Source organism: Etheostoma spectabile, chromosome 3 (genome assembly GCF_008692095.1).
Source record: "Etheostoma spectabile isolate EspeVRDwgs_2016 chromosome 3, UIUC_Espe_1.0, whole genome shotgun sequence".
Taxonomy (NCBI): domain Eukaryota; kingdom Metazoa; phylum Chordata; class Actinopteri; order Perciformes; family Percidae; genus Etheostoma; species Etheostoma spectabile.
This window is the reverse complement of record NC_045735.1, coordinates 14,396,717-14,405,013: the sequence shown is the minus strand read 5'-3', so window position 1 is coordinate 14,405,013 and position 8,297 is coordinate 14,396,717. Positions and strand designations below refer to the sequence as shown.

At 41.5% G+C, this 8,297-nt stretch overlaps 1 protein-coding gene across 3 annotated transcripts in view; it reads right to left on the bottom strand.

Annotated features, from left to right (window-relative positions):
- Positions 1–5,541, bottom strand: part of grm5b (glutamate receptor, metabotropic 5b) — a 72,565-nt gene extending 67,024 nt beyond the window's left edge. The window contains exon 1 of one of the 3 annotated variants that reach the window (XM_032509044.1): positions 5,337–5,541. The gene's annotated coding sequence lies outside the window, so the exon portion shown is untranslated. Of the gene's footprint in view, positions 1–2,460; positions 3,516–5,336 lie in introns of those variants that run through there. The other 2 variants (XM_032509048.1, XM_032509041.1) reach the window with 2 other exon arrangements.
- Between the last annotated feature and the right edge of the window lie 2,756 nt (positions 5,542–8,297).

Sequence of the window (8,297 nt, the reverse complement as noted above, 5' to 3'; positions counted from 1 at the left end):
CGCTTTAAAAAAAATTATTGCTCGATCACGCAAATTTGATCGTGGGAAGTCAAAATCGTGATTGAGATTAAAATTCGATTAATTGTGCAGCCCTACTCTAAATCTACTGGCTCACTGGAGTTACGAATATGATTCTTAGTCACTTAAATTTGCACTGCTAAAGCAGAAACAACACATTCACACTTATAAAAAACAATTTCACCATGTTTCTCTCTCCCCAAAACAAGCCACTGTTTCATTTGCAATCCTGTAACGCACGCATGCCTCTCTTACACACTCAGTCACAACATGCTGTGTCTCTGTGTCTCTCTCTCAGTGCGTAGGCCAAACTGTAGCTGAAAGGAAAAGAAAAGAAAATCCTCATTCCCCAAACAAACATCTCGCACACGCCATTAGGCATTTATATCTCTAGCTCCAGCTAAACTACGCACAAGGGCATTATAAAACCTTCAAAATCAACTTTAACACAAACAGACAACATAGGCAGAGACAAACATGCTCTCTCCCACTCTGCCTTGCTTTAATTCAATAAGTTTCATTAGCTGCAGACACACTGTTTTATGTGGTGAGAAAACATTTAATTTACTGCTCATTAAAACAGGCAATAACAATTACAATTTACATAAAAGATTCCCTTGTATGCAAACACATTTGTTTTCTCTATCTTGTTCTGTATGACACACAGGCATTTGTGTTTGTAATTAATTCATCATCTGAACAGCTTGACTGTAAAAACTTTTCTAACTGCATATTTTAACAAATTAAATGATGGAAAAGAAAGTACCACATGCATCTTGAATGCCCTACAGTAATGATAGGTTCACCCACATTATCTTAAGAGTGAGCAGGACGTAGAGGAATAATGGAGTACCAGCCTAAGAGTTTGACATGCATAACAGCCATCTTTACATAAAGTATGTCTGTGTCTTTCTGTGAATAAAAGACATACCGCCTTCTGGTCAATAAAACTCAGGGGCATTAATGTACAACAGAAACATAGAGCAACACATATCAGAGTGTTTCTTAAATGATTTGCTGGCAACTAAAATGGGTTTTATTGCATGTTCTGTTGTGTACACAATTTAAGGAGACAGCAATATTTTGGTACACTTCAGTTATTCAGGGAAGGCTTTTGCTGAGCGGGCATGTGACAATGTGTCTCCATGTGCCTCTTGTTCCCGTGGGGACAAGGGTACTATTTTTTGCACCTGAGCCTCAGGAAACAATGTGCATCAGTATGTTTTCAAACGTTTAAAAGGTTATTGTTTTTTTGTCATCACTAACTGCTGCCTTGTTTCTAGAATGATCTAAGTGCCATTAGGAACTGTTCCTGGTGCTCAGACCATGGTGGACATCACCAAGGCTAAGACATGCCAGCACTCAGTGTTCACGTTTGCATCTCTTGTGTATCTTACCTGTGTATTTTACCTGACTGCTACAGACAAATATTTTCTCAGTCAGTATGACCATATAAAGGTCAGGAGGGTGTCAAACACCATCAGAATCTCTAAACCAAATGCAGTATGTGATAAGCCAATACCTACATCATTTAGCAAACAATATGTTACTGTAAACTTACTGTTGAGAACTGTTGACTTTATGCTATCTCCCTATGGAAATGTTACACAGTCTCAATAATGCATGCACGTATACATTGCCGTCCGGGAGTGCTACCTGCAGCGGCACGTCAGACAAGGTGTGACACAGCGGCGCCTTCTCTCCCAAACAAGATCTGACCTTAAATCACTTCATCCTGCGATGTTTTCAACAGAGACTTCCACAGTCTACACTGGTATCCTTATTTGTCGTTTATCAGTGACCTCATTGTACTTTACATATTCTATATTAGGTACCTCTATAGGTATTGGTTTTGTTGATGTTCCATGTCGTCCGTATAAATACATTCATTGACTTGACTGATATGATGTATAGCCTTGATTAATCACTGACATACACTAACAGCGTCTGGTCAAGCTGCCTCTCTCCAAGGAGAGATAAAATCCAGAGACAACAGCGACTGGCGCAGCATCCGTCAACTGCAATGGGAGACGAGAGTGCATCACTTGCACCGAATCAAACACACAGACACACACACGATGTTTTTTTTTGTTGTTTGTTTTTTTACAATCGATTGGTGCAAAGCATGACAGAGACACTGTCTGAAATGAGCATGGTCACAGCACAGACAGATGAAAACCGGGTTTCTGATCCCTCTCTGTCTTACTGGCGTGACTGTATCTCCTATACATCATAGCAATTGGCTGCTCTTTTTAAGTAGGTTACACGCTTACGGGATATAACCTTCATGAATACTGCAAGAACAATAGGTAATAGCAAAGTGCGACAAAATCACTCTGAGCAGAATATTGAGCAGGGTAGACAGGATAAGTCTCTGAAGAAATACGGTGGTCTTTCATAGGGTACATGTAGCCAATGCAAAATTGTAATAGTAAACATTACCTTATTGAAATATATGTCTCTCTGCCGTCATAGGCACGGTCCCGCTTGATAAGTAGGCTTTAAGTTAGTATCACAGAGAAAAGATACTGCCGATGATATGTAGTCCAACGTCTGTGCATCCTCCGAGCTCCCTCCGTTTTCCAGTCACGCACACCTGAGCCTGTCTCCAAATACCTCTCTCCTTCATCCCACCCCTTTTCCTCTCCTCTGCCCCGCCTCTCCTAAACCTTCTCCCCGCTTGCCATCCGCTCAGCTCTCTTTACCCTCTTTATTTCCCCTCATCCATCCATATTAATAAATTCATCATCCACGTCTCGCCTTTCCCCCTACTTTCCTTCTCCCTGATTTGGGTCATTTAGTTTGGCTTTTGAACATTTGATTTACCTCATCTGTCTTGCCTCATCCCCCTGTTTCATCATCTTATGTCTTCCTACTGTGGGAAGAAGTAAGGACAAACTAGAAAATCCGCGTTGAAAAGAATAGACTAAGTTGGCAGCTGGTCTGCACTTAACATTAAAAGAGAACGGGATCTGACAACAGGGCTGTTGCGTGTCAACGCTAGGCTTAACGTCACGTTAGTGTCTTGCCTTTAGCTTAGCATATTTCTCCTTTTTGTTCATTATGGGGCGTTTATCTGTAAACGTACTATTAACGTTATCTGGTAGTAATTTTTTTTTAAATAATACAAAGTGTTGCGCTAACAATGTCAGGCTACTTTAGCTCGCTGTTACGCACGTTTGACAACTAGCATAAATTCTTCCGCTAAAGCTAGCATAGCTGGACGAAAGATTCGTCTCTGCCGTGGCTGATTTTAGCTACGCACCGAGCAAAAGGGCGGAACAGATATTGTGCAAAAGTCTTGTTTCCCCATCAATTTGTGGTTCCCCTTCCCCGAACTCCCACTTTAACATCAACAAGTCGTTTTCTGTTATGTTTACTCCAGCCCACTCTTACCATTACAGCAGCTTCACGACGCCTGAAAAGGAGGCAATATTTGACGAGTCTATGTATTTGACTGGGGTCGAGAAATAACACAAAAAACACAGTGTGCCGGGTTCGCGCCAATCGGAGCTGAGTTCCGGTCTCTCGTTCTGCACCTATGTGCTCTGCGTGGTTTGTGTGGCAACGTTTAAATTAAAAGGTGGTTTATTGGCACAACACAGCACACAGGGAGTCTAGGCTAAGTCGTGCCACGGCGCCAGCAGAGGGAACAACAGACAGATAGGGTATAGCCTAGCACAGAAACACTTATGGTCAAACTATCAATCTGTCTGATTTTTTTTTTTCATTTTCCATGTGCATCCCTCTCTTTATTTCTCTGTTGGTCCGTCTTCGTTTTGTAGACGATCAGAAAATGGAGGTAGGCTTATGACTAGTGTGGCGCTGGTCATATGGCCTAATGCAGTGGTTCTCAACCGGTGGGTTAAAATCACCAACCTGCAAGCTTCTTTACAAAATGCAGATGATGCCTACTATTAGACCTAGTGATAATAACAATAATAAAGCATAAATTAATATCAGAGGTCTGGTGCCAATTCCCAATTATAGCAATAGCCTAGTAATGATAATCGGCCTACTGATGATGTGATGATGATGATGATGATGATGATAATAATAACAATAAAGCATGTAACCTCATATAAATATATAGCAATAGCCTAGTAATGATGATAGGCCTAATACTACTCATAATAATACTAATAATAATACTACTACTAATAATAATATCTGCAAGCTCACATTAGAAGTCTGGTACTACTGCCAATTATAAAAATAGCCTAGTAATGATAATAGGCATACCTACCGCTACTGATGATGATAATAATATTAATAATAATAATGTGGGCCTAAAAATAATAGCCTATCTATCTGTCTATCGTTCTATCGTTCGTGGTGTGTGGGGCGTTGGGCACTAGGGCCCCAACTACAATGAACCAGCTTTGGGGGGGCCCAGCTTGCAAAAGGTTGAGAACCCCTGGCCTAATGTATAGAATGAAGATGGGCTGTCTGTATCCCTCTTCCTCCTCTGATCATATACATCAGAGGTGACACTGTGGGCTGGGATCACGACGCAGTGGAGGAGATCGATTACATTTGAAGTTTCATAGCGGTCACAGGAGAACCATCGTAGGCCTACAGCGCCTTAAAAGACCCACATAAATCAAATAATTACAGATAGGCCTAACAAATCAATACAAATGTAATGGAAACATCCTGCGCTCCTGCAAACGTCTACAACCATAACATTGACTGCCAGCAACGATGGTAGGCTACATTCAGGTTTTGCACAAAAATAAGGCTTGTAGTCTATTTTTAAGGGAATGGCAACTTTTAATTTAATGTAAGTTTTATAATAGGTTAGTTTTTATTTGACATTAATTAATAATTAAACATAATATTATGGGTAGCCTTTGATGGACTTCCTTGCGGTTTCCTCAACTCTGGGGAATTTGTTTGGAAATGTGTCTTGTATAGCCTAACAGCGAATGGGCTAAACAATATTCCCATGCAAAATAAAAAGTAAACGACTTTAGTAATACAGTATCCTAGGCTACCATTCCACTAACGTTAGGCTACATAGCCTACATCTTGTAGAAGGAATTATAGGAGATTACAAAATATTATATGTTGCTATCAGCTGTCAGTGAGTAGCCTACAAAAGACACATTTTCTCATGGGAATTGAAGTGATTGTTTATAATGGGTTTACTCATATGCCTATAATAGGTTACGCAAAGGGGGAGGGGGATAATAATTTCCCATGAATGAACTTGACTTGTTTATGAAAAATACATGCATGAGAAATTGTCTTTACTTGGCCATGCCTACCTCAATTTCTCTCCACGAATGGAAAACAAGAGAAGTTAGGCTACATACCTTTGCTGGTAGGACAGGTGACTGCTCCTGGAGAAATACAGCATCCCTCACGTTTCCATCAGCGCATCATGCTGTCTGTGGGTAATCTACTTTTTCACTATGGCAACAAATGAACATCCCTGTCCTCGCTCACTCTCCGCCGCGCCATGCACGCGCTCCAATGAGGAGGCTTAGTTCGCGTCACAGGTCATCCTCTCTCTCTCCCTCCTTGTCTCTCTCTCTCTCTCCCTCTCTCTCCCTCACCTCTCTCTCCCTCCCTCTCTCTCTCTCTCTCCCTCCTTCTCTCTTTCCCTCACCTCTCTCTCTCTCTCTCTCCCTCTCTCTCTTCTCCTCCTTCTCCTCCTCTCTCCTCCCTCTCTCTCTCTCTCCCTCCCTCTCTTTGTCTCTCTCTCGCTCTCTCTCTTTCTGTCTCTCTCTCTGTTTTGCTCTCCCTTCCTCTCTCTCTCTCCTCTCTCTCTCTCTCTTCTCCTTCACCCACCTACCTCCAAGATACCATCTGGAGATAGATAGGCCTACTGATAGAGAGCGGAGGAGAAAAGAATGAGAGACAGGGAGAAGGGGGTATGGGATAGAAGGGTTTTAGAGCTTGGCTTTGACAAGGCTTGGATTAATTTTTCAGCCAAATGCATTTGGGATTAGTAGACCATTAAAAGAGCATAGACATACACACGCACGCAACTACACAAATTCTCACACTGTCTTTCTCACACACACATGCAAGCTGGACGCAGCTTTAGCTGATGCAGTGATAGCCCTGACCTTATTAACCCTGACCTCTATCTCTCTCCATGGGCAACAGGCAAACACACCAGTCTATGTGCACACATAAACATCTCTCTCTCTCGCTCTCCCTCTCATACACACCCACACACAATTTCACAATTGTTTGCAATGGTAGAGATAATGGTAGAAGAATAAAGGTCAGACCATATGATGAAGACCCAGGATATGTTCAAACCATGGTGTCAGTATAGTTCATTTGCAACTAAATAACCATGTTTATGTAGGACATTAAAGCTGGAGCCAAAAGCTGGATCCTCTGAAGGACACAGTCCACAAAGGTGGGTCAGACTGTACCTGCCCTCCCTCTTCAGACTGTTTATTCTCTATTAAATCTAATGACACATTCCAGCAGCTGTCTTGAGATCATAAAGTCATTTATTCAATTCAAACAGCCAGCAAAGAGATAATAATCAGTTAAATCAGGCAAGTTATAAGACAATTCTATGACAGTACCTGATCTTACAGTACGAGGTGTTGGCTAATGTTTCAGTTTCCCACATAACGTAAATGTTATGTGTGAGTGGTGAGCAATGTATCATCACACCTTTCATTTTAATTTAAATCTGTTTATTGATCCCCTATGGGGAAATTACAATTTACACTCTGTGTCCACACAGGACTGTGTTTACACACAGCCCTGAACTACACACACACACACACGCTCAGGATTTATACATGCACTAATGGAGAGATGTCAGATTGAGTGGGCTGCCAGCCGAACCAGCGCCCTGAGCTGGTTGGGGGGGTACGGTGTCTTGCTCAACAGCACCTGGCAGTGCCCAGGAGGTGAAGTGGCATCTCTCCAATCACCAATCACCTCCAATCACCAATCCACACTCCGTACTTTTTGGTCCAGACGGAGACTTGAACCAGTGACCCTCCGGTTCCCAATCCAACTTCCGGACTGAGCTACTGCCACCCTTTGGCTTTGGTGAATATAGTTGTATAAATATGTAAAAATATTTATAGCTTCCATCCATAAATCCATATCACTTTCACTTGTCTGAAAACTTCACATCACATTTGGTGTTAAAATGCAGACTTTGATGGTTCCAGCTCTTACTAATCCTTTATCGGCTTATACTGTATGTCCCACCTTTAAGCCTCAACAAACACTTTTTATAATCTTAGTGGTTAGATCAAGCACTCCAGATCTTTTATCTGAAAAATAGATAGTTTCTACTGGTAAGTTGTTTGAGTATCCCCCCCTTAAACGGATCCTTGCACACACATTCTACACACAGACCAACAACGCATAGAGACTCCGACACACAGAAGGTTTCTGTCTGCTATGGCATCACATTGTGTCCTTGATTTTCTAAAAAACAGCTGTTTAGGACAGATGAAATGCCAGAATTTTCTGGGGTGATTTCCATGGCAACCATTCAATGCTATAGTAAAATAGAAAAGCAACAACCAGCCAATGGATACGTTCTATTTGTCTGATTTGATGCCAAACTCCCCCACATAACTCATTATTTGCACTTAAAACACAGTTGATGCAAATTTGGATCAATGAGCAAATTAATATTGAAACGTGACAGAGCAGTGTGTCGAATCATGGAGAACTGGATTAAAAGGTATGATAGACGAAAATCATCCAGTTACCACACTGTATGTGCGTAATCTGCCACTGCCACTGTTAAGTAATAAGCAGTGTGTGGGCTACAGTGGAATGTATCACATAGCGACAGGTCCCCTGGTTGGAAGAAAATAAGATTACAGTGACAACGCAACAAGGACCCCTATGAAAAGTCTTTGTGTGTTTGTATGACTGGTGTGTAACTAGTGTGCATCACACACATCTGAACATGTATAGGGTAAAATTCTCTTTTTACCACACTCCTCCGCAAATCACAAGCACAACAGAGTCAGTGTCACAGTCAGCAAATCAATTATTCAATGGCATTTCAAAATAGCAGTGGTTGCCATAGACACATGGCTGATTTACAGGGTTGTCACTTGTCTGTAATATTCCCACTCTAAGTAGGACAAATAGAGAAAAAAAACTACAACTGTGCAATGCCGACAGAGGAACGAGGACGTCAGTTATGAAACATTCCCTCTCATGTAATGGGATTCCTGCTTCATTAAATAAGTGGATAAGATTGGGGTTTTAATGTCACCGGTGAAATAAACAATACAATTGTGACATGGGGTAAACATTCACCCAATGTT